The following is a 14,989-nucleotide window of genomic DNA, read 5'->3' on the forward strand; positions in this document are numbered from 1 at the left end:
GGTCTTTTCAAATAGATAACAATTCTGCCAATACCAATATCAATCTCTAGGGTTTCTTTTTTTTAAAAATCCCTTTTGCATGTAGTCCAGCTCTCTCACTACGTTGTGTGGCTACTCTCTTGTAGTGAACCTAATTGTGAGATAAGCACAAAGCATGAGATGAATACCCATGAGGTGTATATGCGTGATATATTGCAAGGAACCGATAGTATGTGGTAACACAAACAATTATATGTTGATATAGATTATGTCGGGGCTAATACACTTACTGTGGTTACGTTCAGGCTTGCTTGCATTTAGTCATTATAAATACTTTTTTTAAAGGAGGGCTAATATGTGCCAGGCCCTCTTAGACAAGGGCTACCTCCTTGTTGAAAATCCAGCTAAAGGTTCCTGTGAAGGATTGTTTCTTCCTTCTTAATTCGGCACGCTCGTTGAGCCTCCGCACATGATTGGGCAAGCCGCACACAAAACCCTGAGCCTTCTGCCCCCCACTAGAGAGCCCAGATATATTCTCCACATTCCATTGTCTCAACAAGTGCTCCAAAATGTCTGCATAGTCTGTTGCCGTGTACACACCAACCCTTTCTGTAAGCATACCTACATCTCTGAAGAGGTTTTTGTTCTGTCCATCATACATGAGTTGGGCAGGCATGGTGATCTTCTTCCTCATCATTTTCTCCAAGCAGAGCATAGTGGTATCAGGATCGATCTCGAAAAGTTTCCCAACAATTTTGGTGTATGCGTCCTCATGCCTCTTCTCATCAGAGGCTATGGTTCCACAAATCTGTGCTAATTTTAAGTCCCCAAACTTCTTTGCCTGCCGTGCAATATTCCCATGAGACATGAAAGTGGCCCTTTCTTGAAAGGATGTGTATATGTATGCAATATAAGGGTTGTTCTCAAACTGAGTGTCCTGCAGATTAAACAACAGTGAAGAGAGGCTCAATTACGAGAGAGAGCGAGAAAGAGATCGGGTGTTGCTGAAACAAGAAGTCTAGTGCTGCTGATGAAGGATATATATACTAACCATTCCTGCACGGATCAAGTGCTGTGTGGTCTTCTCAATCATCCTCACATCAACTTTGCCAGTGAGGTAGAGATACTTGTTCAGTAGGTCTCCATGCCTGTTCTCCTCTGCAGACCAGGCACGAACCCACCTCGCCCAAGGGGTGAGGCTACATCCTGTGTCATCGCTCACCCCATCCAAACTGTTGAGCGTCGCGTGATATGTGGGGAGGGCCTCCTCAGTGAGCATAGCTGCCACAACACACACCAGATAATCATCTGGCAACTCCGCAGCACGTTCTCGGAGCTCCTGCACCTCATGCAGAAAGCTCTCTGATGTGGGCTCCGGCAAGAAATCCTGTTTCCTATGTTTTCTACATCTAAAAGTTGACCATTAGTTTGCTTTTTGATTACATCTATTATCTAGGGAGTCCTTTCAAGCAACATCCATGTCAATACCTCATGTGTCTCCTTCGGTACCTCGAATTCACCAAGCCACCAAACCTCTTTCTCAGATTGCACACTAAAAATTGGTTTGGTAGCCTTTTCCCATGCACAGATCATGGCCTCATTTATGAGCGTAATGCTCATATGTTCTAGCTTCCGACCTTTCACAATTTGGCACTCATCTAGCTTGAGCACAAATGAAAGTGTGCTTCCCAAAACTGCAAATAAATGGTAATTTACAATATTCAAAACAAAATAATCGTCTTCATTTTCTACTGAAAAACATGAATAATAGTAATTGCAAGTTCTCACCTTCTGGTGAAAGATCATAGAACTTCACCATAGCTTGTTGTAGTCTCTCAATATGAACAAATATGTTATTGTAAACATCATAGTGAAATTATGTACTTGTTGTCTTGATTTTGTTTCTGCTCGACCCTGTGTCTAATGTTAGTGTGCCCTCAACGTGATAAAATTTTCCTATAGCTCACTGCTTATTATCATTATTGTTACGCTTGACATTGTGAATCACCTTGAGTGTAGGAAATAAAGTGCCAGTGATTCCTTGTCTTAGAAATGCATCTTTTACAACCTGACGGATTGCTTGGTACCCTTTTATGCTCATTCTAGCCGCATCACAAGCATGTTGAATTAATGAAGAATCAATGGAGGTGGTAATCTCACTCACCACATTGCTGACAACAGCTTGGCGTATTTTAGGATGATGAGGGTCAGTAATAATTGAGAGAATATCCTTGGTATTCAGAATGGCTTTGACCAAATCCTTCCATCCCTTTTCATTAGAACCACACACCTGGCAGAACACAAATTATGACTATTTTGTTTAAGTCACTGAGTGCATAATGAAAGTTTATGTTACTTACTTTGTTGTACAAATCCTTTTCTTCCGTGCTCTACCTTTAAACGCAGCAAGAGATTCTATACCAGCCAATGTCCTTTTGCGTTCACGAGCACCATTTGGCATTGCTTTGAGTCGTTTGATAAGTTCCTCTAGCCTTTAATTCTTTGCATCCTTCTCCACATTCTCTACGAGGATCTCTTTCATTTTATCTGATGATGTTTTAAGTCCTTCTTGACATTGTTAAAGACTGAATTGTGATTCTTGCAATTGAGATTGGAGAATATGGGTATGCCAAGCTCCACTTGTAGTCAATCTTCTGCAGTATCCTAACAAGACAAGCTCTCCTTCACCAACAAATTGCATAAAAGATGATAAATTGCGAAAAGGAGGGTTTGCTCTTAATGGAGGATCAACTGGATAGAGATGCCCATCAACCCAAAGATCTACATTTTTCTCCTTAGCTATCCTACGAGCTTGGATAGATTGTGCATCAGTAGGATGGGCTTTTTGAGAGCTGCCATACTCTTCAAGAGTACGAATGTGTAAATCAAACTTCCGTTTTCTAGCTTCACAAGGGGCCACACACAGCTTGCAAAGGCTCCATAGCTAAGTAGAGGAAAAAGCTAAAGCAGAGAGATCCTCAGAGGGAGGGAGAGAGAGAGAGAGAGAGAGAGAGAGAGAGAGAGAGAGAGAGAGAGAGAGACTGTTAAAACTTTGCTCTGTTTTGTAGGTTTAACACAAATCCATTTTTCTAAGTAGAAAGTGATATTTTTGATATACAAATATACTAACATGGAGTTTTTCATCAATAAGTTACATTTATGAGAAAAATTAAAAAATAATAATTTTTGGGGTCCCCACAATTTCGGGATCTCATGGATGTAGTGGTTCCTAACAGTTAGCTATGTTTATGGGGTTGTGGGGACCTGACAGTTAGTTATGGATGTACTGGCTCCTGACAGGCTTTGACGTGACCCTTGAATTATAAGCTTTTTAGAGGGAAAAAATTATTTTCATCATACATATTGGTTGGGTGGTTTTCCACCTCAAAATATAAAAAAATAAAATATAAAAAATTTTCACTTTTTGGGGCCCACCTAAATACGAGAATATTTTGCTGATGTGGAAGGGAGATATGATGGGAGTTAATGAGAAATGAGATTTCAAACTGACAAGAAAGATTCAATTTGTAGAGAGTGAAGATAAAAAATTCAAAAAGGAAGAGAGAAAGTATGAGAAAAGTCAAAAGGTAAGAGAGAGAGTATGAGAACATTCCCTTTAAAAATGGAAACTAGGGGGTATGGCTGATGTGGCAAGGCAAAAAATAGGAGTTATCATAGCCTTTGCCTCCCTTAAGCCCATCTTTTTAAGCTCTAATCCCTAATAATTAGGAATCCTTAGGAGGCCCTTTTTGGATCCAAAAAATTCCTAATGCAAAGAAACTTGATGTTGCACCAATGCTAGAATACTAGCATGTGCTTGATGAACATCATTAGATAGCACCTCACGAGTGCCAAAAGCTCTTGGTAAAACTAAACACACAAATCAATGATGCGAAATAATCTCTCCCAACCCTATCCACCAAAGTGCAATAGGCGGTGGACGTGGCGGCAGAGGTCGTGGAGGAGCAGTCTTGCTAGGACCGCTTGTATTATAAGTGAAGAACCAACCTTGGAAATGGCTGAAGAAGAGCGCGCCACCATCCATGCGGCAGCAGAACACCAAGGTCTGAATAAACAATTTGGTGTAATCCAAACCCCAGCCACTCATCTCATGGTAAGCCATTCTAGCTTTTGATTGATTGTGGTAGTACCCATTCATTTCTTTCTCCTGCAAAAAAATTAAACTTGGGTCAAAAAACAGCTAGAAGAATGACTGTAGAGTTAGCCAGTGGGAAAGAAGCTAGCATTTACTGTAACCAGGGGAGTATCACTTTTGAAAATAAGCATGGCCAAGTAATATCCGTTCAGGGGATAATAGGAAAACCTAAATCTAGGGTAGTCAAGGCAAAACATCTTCTCAAGGGAGCAGGTAAGGGTCAGCAAGTTTTCTTAGTCAAGCTCAACAAAGCCATTGAACACAGTAAGGAGACAGAACCCTCTTGGCTCCAAGAATTCTCTGACAGCTTCCCTGATGAGCTTACAGGGCTACTGCCTCCTCGAGAAGTCGAGCGATCATGAAATCGAGGTGATCCCTGGAGCTCAACCCGTCTCAAAAATGCCCTATAAAATGTCCCTTCCTGAAGCCATTGAACTTAAAGAGCAACTTTCCCAACTCATTGAGGAAGGATTCGTACACCCCAGTAGCTCTCCTTGGGGGGCACTTGTTCTTTTCCAAAAAAATGATGGAACTCTCCGCCCATGCATAGATTATCGAGGGCTAAATCAAGTTAGTGTTAAGAATAAGTATCCTATCCCTCGCATCGACGAACGTCTTGAAAGGCTTCGGGCTAAAGTCTTCTCAAAAATAGATTTGAGGTCTGGTTACTATCAGATCACAGTCAACGAAGCAGATATATCCAAGACAGCCTTCAATACCCGTTATGGCCCCACTATGAGTTTACTGTAATGACATTCGAGTTAACCAATGCTCTTGCAACCTTCAACCGCCTAATGCAAGATATATTCCGTCCTTACTTGGATTAATTTATGCTTGTTTTTTTTAATGACATCTTCATCTGCCCTGCAAATCAATGGAAGAGCATGAGGAGCATGTGCGTAGAGTTCTACAATTGCTGCGCAGACACAAACTCTATACCAAGAAGAGCAAATGTACTTTCTTTACTCATCAAATTGAGTGTCTTGGGTTCATCATCTCCAAAGATGGCATCTCAGTAGACCCCACCAAGGTCAAAGATTTATGGAGTGGCCACCCCCTAAATCAGTTCGTGAAGTTCGTGGGTTTTTGGGAATCACAGGATGGTATAGGATTTTTATCAAAGATTATGCCTTGGTAGCTACACCTTTGTTGACAGATCTTCTTAAGAAGGACTGCAAAATAGTGTGGCTCTCCAAATCCATCAAAACAGTTTTGATCAGCTCAAGGTCATTATTACTTCTGCCCCAGTCTTGAAACTTCCTGATTTCACCAAGGAATTTGAAGTGGTTATCGATGCTAGTAGTCTAGCACTTGGTGGTGTCTTAGGCCAAGAAGGAAGACCAGTCGCTTATACTTCCCGCAAGTTGAATCAATATGAAGCAAATTATGCTACGCATGATTTGGAGCTCCTAGCAGTTGTTCATTGCCTCAAATTATGGACAGTAAACTCATAGTGGCCATAACGGGTATTGAAGGCTGTCTTGGATATCTGCTTCCTTGACCGTGATCTGATAGTAACCAGACCTCAAATCTATTTTTGAGAAGACTTTAGCCCCATGAAGCCTTTCAAGACGTTCGTCGATGCGAGGGATAGGATACTTATTCTTAACACTAACTTGATTTAGCCCTCGATAATCTATGCAGAGGCGGTCATTTTTTTGGAAAAGAACAAGTGCCCCCCAAGGAGAGCTACTGGGGTGTATGAATCCTTACTCAATGAGTTGGAAAAGTTGCTCTTTAAGTTCAATGGCTTCAGGAAGGGACATTTTATAGGGAGCTCGAGGGATCACCTCGATTTCATGATCGACTTCTCGAGGAGGCAGTAGCCCTGTAAGCTCGTCAGGGAAGATGTCAGAGAATTCTTGGAGCCAAGAGGGTTCTGTCTCCTTACTGGGTTCAATGGCTTTGTTGCGCTTGACTAAGAAAACTTGCTGACCCTTACCTGCTCCCTTGAGAAGATGTTTTGCCTTGACTACCCTAGATTTAGGTTTTCCTATTATCCCCTGAACGGATATTACTTGGCCATGCTTATTTTCAAAAGTGATACTCCCCTGGTTACAGTAAATGCTAGCTTCTTTCCCACTGGCTAACTCTACAGTCATTCTTCTAGCTGTTTTTTGACCCAAGTTTAATTTTTTTGCAGGAGAAAGAAATGAATGGGTACTACCACAATCAATCAAAAGCTAGAATGGCTTACCATGAGATGAGTGGCTGGGGTTTGGATTACACCAAATTGTTTATTCAGACCTTGGTGTTCTGCTGCCGCATGGATGGTGGCGCGCTCTTCTTCAGCCATTTCCAAGGTTGGTTCTTCACTTATAATACAAGCGGTCCTAGCAAGACTGCTCCTCCACGACCTCTGCCGCCACGTCCACCGCCTATTGCACTTTGGTGGATAGGGTTGGGAGAGATTATTTCGCATCATTGATTTGTGTGTTTAGTTTTACCAAGAGCTTTTGGCACTCGTGAGGTGCTATCTAATGATGTTCATCAAGCACGTGCTAGTATTCTAGCATTGGTGCAACATCAAGTTTCTTTGCATTAGGAATTTTTTGGACCCAAAAAGGGCCTCCTAAGGATTCCTAATTATTAGGGATTAAAGCTTAAAAAGATGGGCTTAAGGGAGGCAAAGGCTATGATCTTACCTTTTGACTTTTCTCATACTTTCTCTCTTCCTTTTTGAATTTTTTATCTTCACTCTCTACAAATTGAATCTTTCTTGTCAGTTTGAAATCTCATTTCTCATTAACTCCCACCATATCTCCCTTCCACATCAGCAAAACATTCTCGTATTTAGGTGGGCCCCAAAAAGTAAAAAAATTTTATTTTTCATTTTTTTACATTTTGAGGTGGAAAACCACCCAACCAATATGTATGATGAAAATAATTTTTTCCCTCCAAAAGCTTGTAATTCAAGGGTCACATCAGAAGCCTGTCTCAGGAGCCAGTACATCCATAACTAACTGTCAGGTCCCCACAACCCCATAAACATAGCTAACTGTCAGGAACCACTACATCCATGAGATCCCGAAATTGTGGGGATCCCAAAAATTATTATTTTTTAATTTTTTTCATAAATATAACTTATTGATGAAAAACTCTATGTTAGTATATTTGTATATCAAAAATATCACTTTCTACTTAGAAAAATGGATTTGTGTTAAACTTGTAAAACAGAGCAAAGTTTTAACAGTCTCTCACACACACTCTCTCTCTCTCTCTCTCTCTCTCTCTCTCTCTCTCTCTCTCTCTCTCTCTCTCTCTCTCTCTCTCTCTCTCTCCCTCCCTCTGAGGATCTCTCTGCTTTAGCTTTTTCCTCTGCTTAGCTATGGAGCCTTTGCAAGCTATGTGTGTAGCCCCTTGTGAAGCTAGAAAACGGAAGTTTGATTTACATATTCGTACTCTTGAAGAGTATGGCAGCTCTCAAAAAACCCATCCTACTGATGCACAATCTATCCAAGCTCGTAGGATAGCTAAGGAGAAAAATGTAGATCTTTGGGTTGATGGTCATCTCTATCCAGTTGACCCTCCATTAAGAACAAACCCTCCTTTTCGCAATTTATCATCTTTTATGCAATTTGTTGGTGAAGGAGAGCTTGGCTTGTTAGGATACTGTAGAAGATTGACTACAAGTGGAGCTTGGCAAACCCATATTCTCCAATCTCAATTGCAAGAATCACAATTCAGTCTTTAACAATGCCAAGAAGGACTTAAAACATCATCAGATAAAATGAAAGAGATCCTCGTAGAGAATGTGGAGAAGGATGCAAAGATTCAAAGGCTAGAGGAACTTATCAAACGACTCAAAGCAATGCCAAATGGTGCTCGTGAACGCAAAAAGACATTGGCTGGTATAGAATCTCTTGCTGCGTTTAAAGGTAGAGCACGGAAGGAAAGGATTTGTACAACAAAGTAAGTAACATAAACTTTCATTATGCACTCAGTGATTTAAACAAAATAGTCATAATTTGTGTTCTGCCAGGTGTGTGGTTCTAATGAAAAGGGATGGAAGGATTTGGTCAAAGCCATTCTGAATACCAAGGATATTCTCTCAATTATAACTGACCCTCATCATCCTAAAATACGCCAAGCTGTTGTTGTCAGCAATGTGGTGAGTGAGCTTACCACCTCCATCGATTCTTCATTAATTCAACATGCTTGTGATGCGGCTAGAATCAGCATGAAAGGGTACCAAGCAATCCGTCAGGTTGTAAAAGATGCATTTCTAAGACAAGGAATCACTGGCACTTTATTTCCTACACTCAAGGGGATTCACAATGTCAAGCGTAAGAATAATGATAATAAGCAGTGAGCTATAGAACAATTTTATCACGTTGAGGGCACACTAACATTAGACACAGGATCGAGCAGAAACAAAATCAAGACAACAAGTACAGAATTTCACTATGATGTTTACAATAACAATTTGTTCATATTGAGAGACTACAACAAGCTATGGTGAAGTTCTATGATCTTTCACTAGAAGGTGAGAACTTACAATTGCTCCTATTCATGTTTTTCAGTAGAAAATGAAGACGATTAGGGTGGTTGCAAGATGAGGTTATCTAGTTTCATGTCGTGGGCGCCCTTGGCTTTAGCTGAAAAACAGGCATTTTTTCAAGAAGAATAGCCAATCTCTCATAGTTAGCCAAGGAGTTTCACTTCAAGGTCTTCTAATGAAACATCATATGCAAAGTTGGGAACCTAAAACTATAATCTGATCGAATATCCAATAATTTCAAATCCCCTTTTCGTTGGGAACCAAGTTTGTATACAGGCCCTGTCCTAGGTTTAGACAGGTATAGTGAATGTGAGTAAATTGCCTATAACTTTTACATTATTACTCATATGATGTTCCCACTTTGCATATCACAAATAAAAATAACATAGAGCTTAACTTGATTTATCGAGTAATTTTTGATGTGTTCTACTATTTTCTATATTATTTAAAAGATATTAGAATTGTTAAAAAACATACTATTTTATCCTCCCACCACATCTACCATTTAAAATGCTCAAATTGTATGGATCTAGTGATGATTAGATTGGGAAAGATTAGTATAATGTGGGTATAAGGTAAAATTACAAATCTAACGGTTTGATTTTTGTAGATTTACTTTGGAAAATTTATTATGACTGTCAGAGGCCCATTAAATCAATAGTAATTTAATTCTAGAAAGTTAAATATTGAATCTTTCAATCTAAAAACTCAAGGGATCAATACTCTTAATGCCATGAATTTATTAAAAAAAATTTGGCTTGATTTGAGTATGGGAAGGTCCATTTTCAATCCTCCCAAGTGAAAATTTCCATATTGTGTCCACTCTCCCCTTTTCAAGTCTAAAACCAATCCTAGTTAGGTTTGGAAATCTAGGCTTGGTAAACTTCACAGCTTAGGTTTCATTCCATGTGTGAGGCTTGGGTAGGCCCAAACCTTATATATGCATGCCACTTTATGTCCACGTGAGCATCGAGAGGATCCACATAAGCAGCTTGCCACCTCCACCCTCCATGTCAACATGGTCAACCTAGTTGACTCCTCACCTCATCATCCTAGTCATCATTAATGCCACATCATCTTGCCACCTTTGCATGCCACCTCGCACATGGTGACATGGCATGCCACATCATGGAATTGCCACATCAACCATAATAGTGCCACATGTCAAGAGAATGCCACGTGTGATGCACGCTTGTGACACGTGGCATCTCCTTCCCACCTCCCCTCTTTTTTCAAAAACATATTTTTGGAAAAGTTAATTTAGTAATTTAGAGAAATAGAATATAGAAATTTAAATAATAAAATATATGTAACTTATTAAATAAAAGAATTTAAAATCACTAATTTTAAAGGATTATATTTTGGGATTAGATCAATAAAAATATTATTAAAGATCATATTATTAATTTTAAAAAAATAAATTTTTTAATTTTATATTTCTTGAAAAAAAATTATGTAGAATAAACCTTTGAATAAAATTTGAAAAAAATACTTTATTTAAAAAAAGCAGCTATATAATTATAAAATAAAAGATATCTTTAAAGATATATTTATATATCTAGTAATGATAAATATTTAGACTTGTTAATAAATATTATAAATAATATTAATTTTTAAGTGGATAATAGTTTATCTTTAATTATCTTTATGTTTATCTTAGTTATCCAATCAATCTTAGATAGGAAATCCAATGAGATTTGAAGTGGATAACCTATTTTTTCTATATAATCACACATCTCTAGTACTATCCCACACTTATCTCTAGTACTATCCCATCATTGAGCCTTTATAATATTTTCTCTCTTAGCTTCCTTGAGAATGGGTTCTCAAAGTCGTAGGAGTCGGAAACGTGATAGGACTAGACTCCCCCCCATCCACCAAGTTCAAGAGGAGGAGAGGAGAAGGGTAGCTCGTGAGAGAAAGAGAGAGTGGAGAGTACGTCAACGAGCAACACCTTCCGTTGTGGCGATGATCCAAGCCTTGCTCCTCCTCTTCCACTTCCTCTCCCTTCGCCCTCTTCCCCCCCACTACCCCTTAGTTTAGATAATCCACATGAACCCGCCCTTCTTGAGTCCTCTCTTCTACAAGAACCCACCCCCCTCCTTTGGGCGCCCTTCGTGTGGATAGGAAAGAACTATCAAAGTCAGGGGCACATCGTGGTGCCCATGCAGTCTTCCATTCCTATTTCAAAGACCTCACGTCTTCATCACAGGCATGTGTGCTTGATGCTTTGATTGATCTGCCCAACATGGCCAACTGCTGCAGGGGCGCTTTCCGACATTGGAGGTCGAAAGAGAGAGGAGAGCTGGCATGGCGGTGCTACAAAGTGTTCGTCATTCCTATATAGTTAACAAGAAGAGGAACTCTGCGGACGCTTTGGCTGCTCGACGGGCTATTGTGGCAGCCATAAGTAGCTCCCAAATGAAGGGTAAGGTTAGTGCCACATCTCGCATCCTTTCCATAGCACCACACACACTTAGAGTTGGGTCTATTAGGCGACAAAGTTTAGATGCCAATGAGGTTGGTACTATGTGGGCGAGTAGTGGTCGTGTAGCTAGGCATGATCGCCTACTAGATGAAACCACTAGAACCTTGATAGAAAGTTTTTGGGAGGAGAATTGTCGTGCATCGCCAGTTTTCAAGAAAGCTTTGCGTAAGAGAGTGACAAGAGGAGTGTTCATTGAGCACGGTGCTTGCTTTCTTGAAATGTCCCAAACTGAGTTGTATTCTTAGTTTGTCGTATCCAGAGCTTAAAATTGGGCAAAGGTCATTTGAGGGGTGTAAGCCTTGGTTTCTGAGGTACTCACGTCAGTGTGACACATGTTGTTGTCGCTACCATGTTGAGTTCAAACGTTTTTATGATGTGTTCCGTTCTCTTAGTGGGCATAGAGAACGGAGGATGCCCAGTTCCATAGGATGCCTTGTGTGGAGAGCAATTGCACATCATGTGGTTCACTTGCACATCTACAGATGGTAGATCTTGATGCAAGTGACCAAGAGATAGTGGCATGGCAACGTTATGAGTATGTGACACACCAGCTCCAGAGTGGTGGACAGTCCAGGAAGTTGCAGCTCGTGGACAAACATACACCACGTTGTCACTTCACAGCCACATTTAGGGAGCAAATCTACCCCTACATACGGCACAGTCATTGTGCCAAGTGGCAGGATCGTCAGTTCCGAGCATGCCTAGCAGAGTTTCCTATTGGTGTGGTCGTCTCTGTGATTGATTTTGCAAAGAACTACACTTTCACACCTTTTCAGGAGATACAATCTGAGTATTACTTCTCAGAGCAGGTAATGGTTATATTTTGTAATATTTGTTTTATGTTTGAGCTACATTACTTAATTGATTTTTTGTGTCCTAAACGTATGTATTGCTTACCTCACCAGGTTGCTATTTTGGTCCACATCAGCTATCGACATGCAGAGGCTCATGTAGATGGGATAGCGAGTACCCCCGAGACCCGCGTCATTATTCGAGAGTATCATTTCTATATCAGTGAGATGATCGTTCACATGATGCACATTTTGTGCAACACTGTTTTCGTCTCCATGACGATTTTTTAGGAGATTGTGGGATCAGACATGTCCAGTGATGGGTTTGGTCGGATGGTTGTGGCGCACAGTTCAAGTCATCACGTCAATTCTATTGGCTCTACAGGTAGTACTTATGGCTTTCTTACATTTACAATTAAACTAAATTTACTAGAACATCTTAAAGAAAACAATAACTAAGACTATCTTTTATGGATTTATAGGTGGCATGTGCAGTCTAGTATCCCAGTGATTTGGTCATTCTTTGAGACTGGTCACGGGAAGGGTGAGCATGATGGTGCGGGCGCGTGTGTGAAACGTGCCTTGAGGCGTCATCAGCTGCGCCAGGATGCTCAGCCGTTCAGAGATGTGGGCCACGTAGTCGAGTGGTGCTCCCAACATTTGTGTGGGAGTGCAGCATCATCGTACCCCAAACGTGATGCTCGGATTGTCAGGAGATTTTTTTGGCATGTGGATGGTGGCATGATTGACCATAGAGCCTCCCATGATTGTGACACAGTACCTGGCACCTTGGGCTTACATTCCATCAGGAGCACGTGCATGGCGGCCCCCACGATTTACACACGATGGTTTGCATGCTTCTGTGGATCATGTATGGATGGCGATTGGTCACATTGTGCCTCGAGAGGATGGGCAGATGCATGGATACAGACATTCCTCTCCCCCGAGCATCCTTCACATCCCCAGTGGTGTCTGATAAGCACACAGGTCCTGCGTTCATGGTCAGTTATGATGACCTGACAGATTTGCTACAGGAGGGTGATGTATTTGCTGTTATTGCCAGTGAGGGAAATAGCGAGGGAGTAGACTACTATCTGATGAGTTGCACTAGGCCAAAGTGCATGCTTGACCAGGATACAGTGGATGATCATGGGTTTTCTTATGACGCCCATAGCATGATTGTGGCAGGCCGGTTCTACCAGCAGATTCGACTTCATCGTGAGTTCCAGTAGTGGAAGTGGGAGTTAGAGGCATTTCAGTTCTCTCATCTAGTGGTTGCTACCAGGCTCACTCTTGTTCGAGTACAGAGCCGAAAACAGAGTTCTCACCCTCGTTTTCGGCTTCGAGTGGATGACCATGAGAGCATTCTAGAGCAGTTGAGAGCTAGAGAGGGTGCTGCTGACTAGATCTCTATCTTGATAGTGACTAAACTCAAACTAGCTGGGTTAGCTCACTTACATTGTACTTAGATTTTTGGGCAGTGACTAACCTCAGACTAGCTGGGGTAGCTCATTTTCATTCTGATGTACTTATTTGATGTTTATATCATTATGAGTTTTCTCATTATTGAGTATCATTACATTTTAGTTGATGTTCTTGATTTTATTATATTTTTTAACACTTTGGCTATCATATTGTTTGTTGAAAATCTCCATGCCATCGTACCCAAACATGCTCTGATGGGGACCAAACTTTGCAAGCATGGGGAGGGGACCCACCCCCACATGCTTGCAAAGTTTGGTCACAATCAGAGCATGTTTGGATTGGCAATTGGCGCCCAGTGTGGGTTTTTGAAGTCTCTTGGTGCTTAAGAGGCCATGGAAAATCCGGGCCTTCCCCATACCATCGTACCCAAACATGCTCCGATGGGGACCAAACTTTGCAAGCATGTGGGGGTGGGTCCCCCCCACATGCTTGCAAAGTTTGGTCACAATCAGAGCATGTTTGGATTGGTAATTGGTGCCCAGTGCGGGTTTTTCAAGTCTCTTGGTGCTTAAGAGGCCATGGAAAATCCGGACCTTCTCTATACCATCGTACCCAAACATGCTCCGATGGGGACCAAACTTTGCAAGCATGTGGGGGTGGTTCCCCCCCCACATGCTTGCAAAGTTTGGTCACAATCAGAGCATGTTTGGATTGGTAATTGGCGCCCAGTGCGGGTTTTTGAAGTCTCTTGGTGCTTAAAAGGCCATGGAAAATCCGGCCCTTCCTCATACCATCGTACCCAAACATGCTTCGATGGGGACCAAACTTTGCAAGCATGTGGGGGTGGGTCCTCCCCACATGCTTGCAAAGTTTGGTCCCCATCGGAGCATGTTTGGATTTGTAGTTAGCGCCCAGTGCGGGTTTTTCAAGTCTCTTGGTGCTTAAGAGGCCATGGAAAATCCGGGCCTTCCCCATACCATCGTACCCAAACATGCTCCGATGGGGACCAAACTTTGCAAGCATGTGGGGGTGGGTCCCCCTCACATGCTTGCAAAGCTTGGTCACAATCAGAGCATGTTTGGATTGGTAATTAGCGCCCAGTGCGGGTTATTCAAGTCTCTTGATGCTTAAGAGGCCATGGAAAATCCGGGCCTTCCTCATACCATCGTACCCAAACATGCTCCGATGGGGACCAAACTTTGCAAGCATGTGGGGTTGGGTACGATGGTATGGGGAAGGCCCGGATTTTCCATGGCCTCTTAAGCACCAAGAGACTTGAAAAACCTGCACACTGGGCGCTAATTACCAATCCAAACATGCTCTGATTGTGACCAAACTTTGCAAGCATGTGGGGGGGACCCACCCCCACACGCTTGCAAAGTTTGGTCCACATCGGAGCATGTTTGGGTACGATGGTATGGGGAAGGCCCGGATTTTCCATGGCCTCTTAAGCACCAAGAGACTTGAAAAACCCGCACTGGGCACCAATTACCAATCCAAACATGCTCTGATTGTGACCAAACTCTGCAAGCATGTGGGGGGGACCCACCCCCACATGCTTGCAAAGTTTGGTCCCCATCGGAGCATGTTTGGGTACGATGATATGGGGAAGGCCCGGATTTTCCATGGCCTCTTAAGCACCAAGAGAC

General features: G+C 41.8%; 1 pseudogene; it reads right to left on the bottom strand.

Annotated features, from left to right (window-relative positions):
• Positions 1-349: 349 nt before the first annotated feature.
• Positions 350-1,572, bottom strand: LOC147604104 (stearoyl-[acyl-carrier-protein] 9-desaturase 5, chloroplastic pseudogene; annotated as a pseudogene).
• Positions 1,573-14,989: the final 13,417 nt, after the last annotated feature.

This window comes from Cibotium barometz, chromosome 62 (assembly GCF_041138505.1).
Source record: "Cibotium barometz isolate CiBa-2024 chromosome 62, ASM4113850v1, whole genome shotgun sequence".
Classification (NCBI taxonomy): Eukaryota; Viridiplantae; Streptophyta; class Polypodiopsida; order Cyatheales; family Cibotiaceae; genus Cibotium; species Cibotium barometz.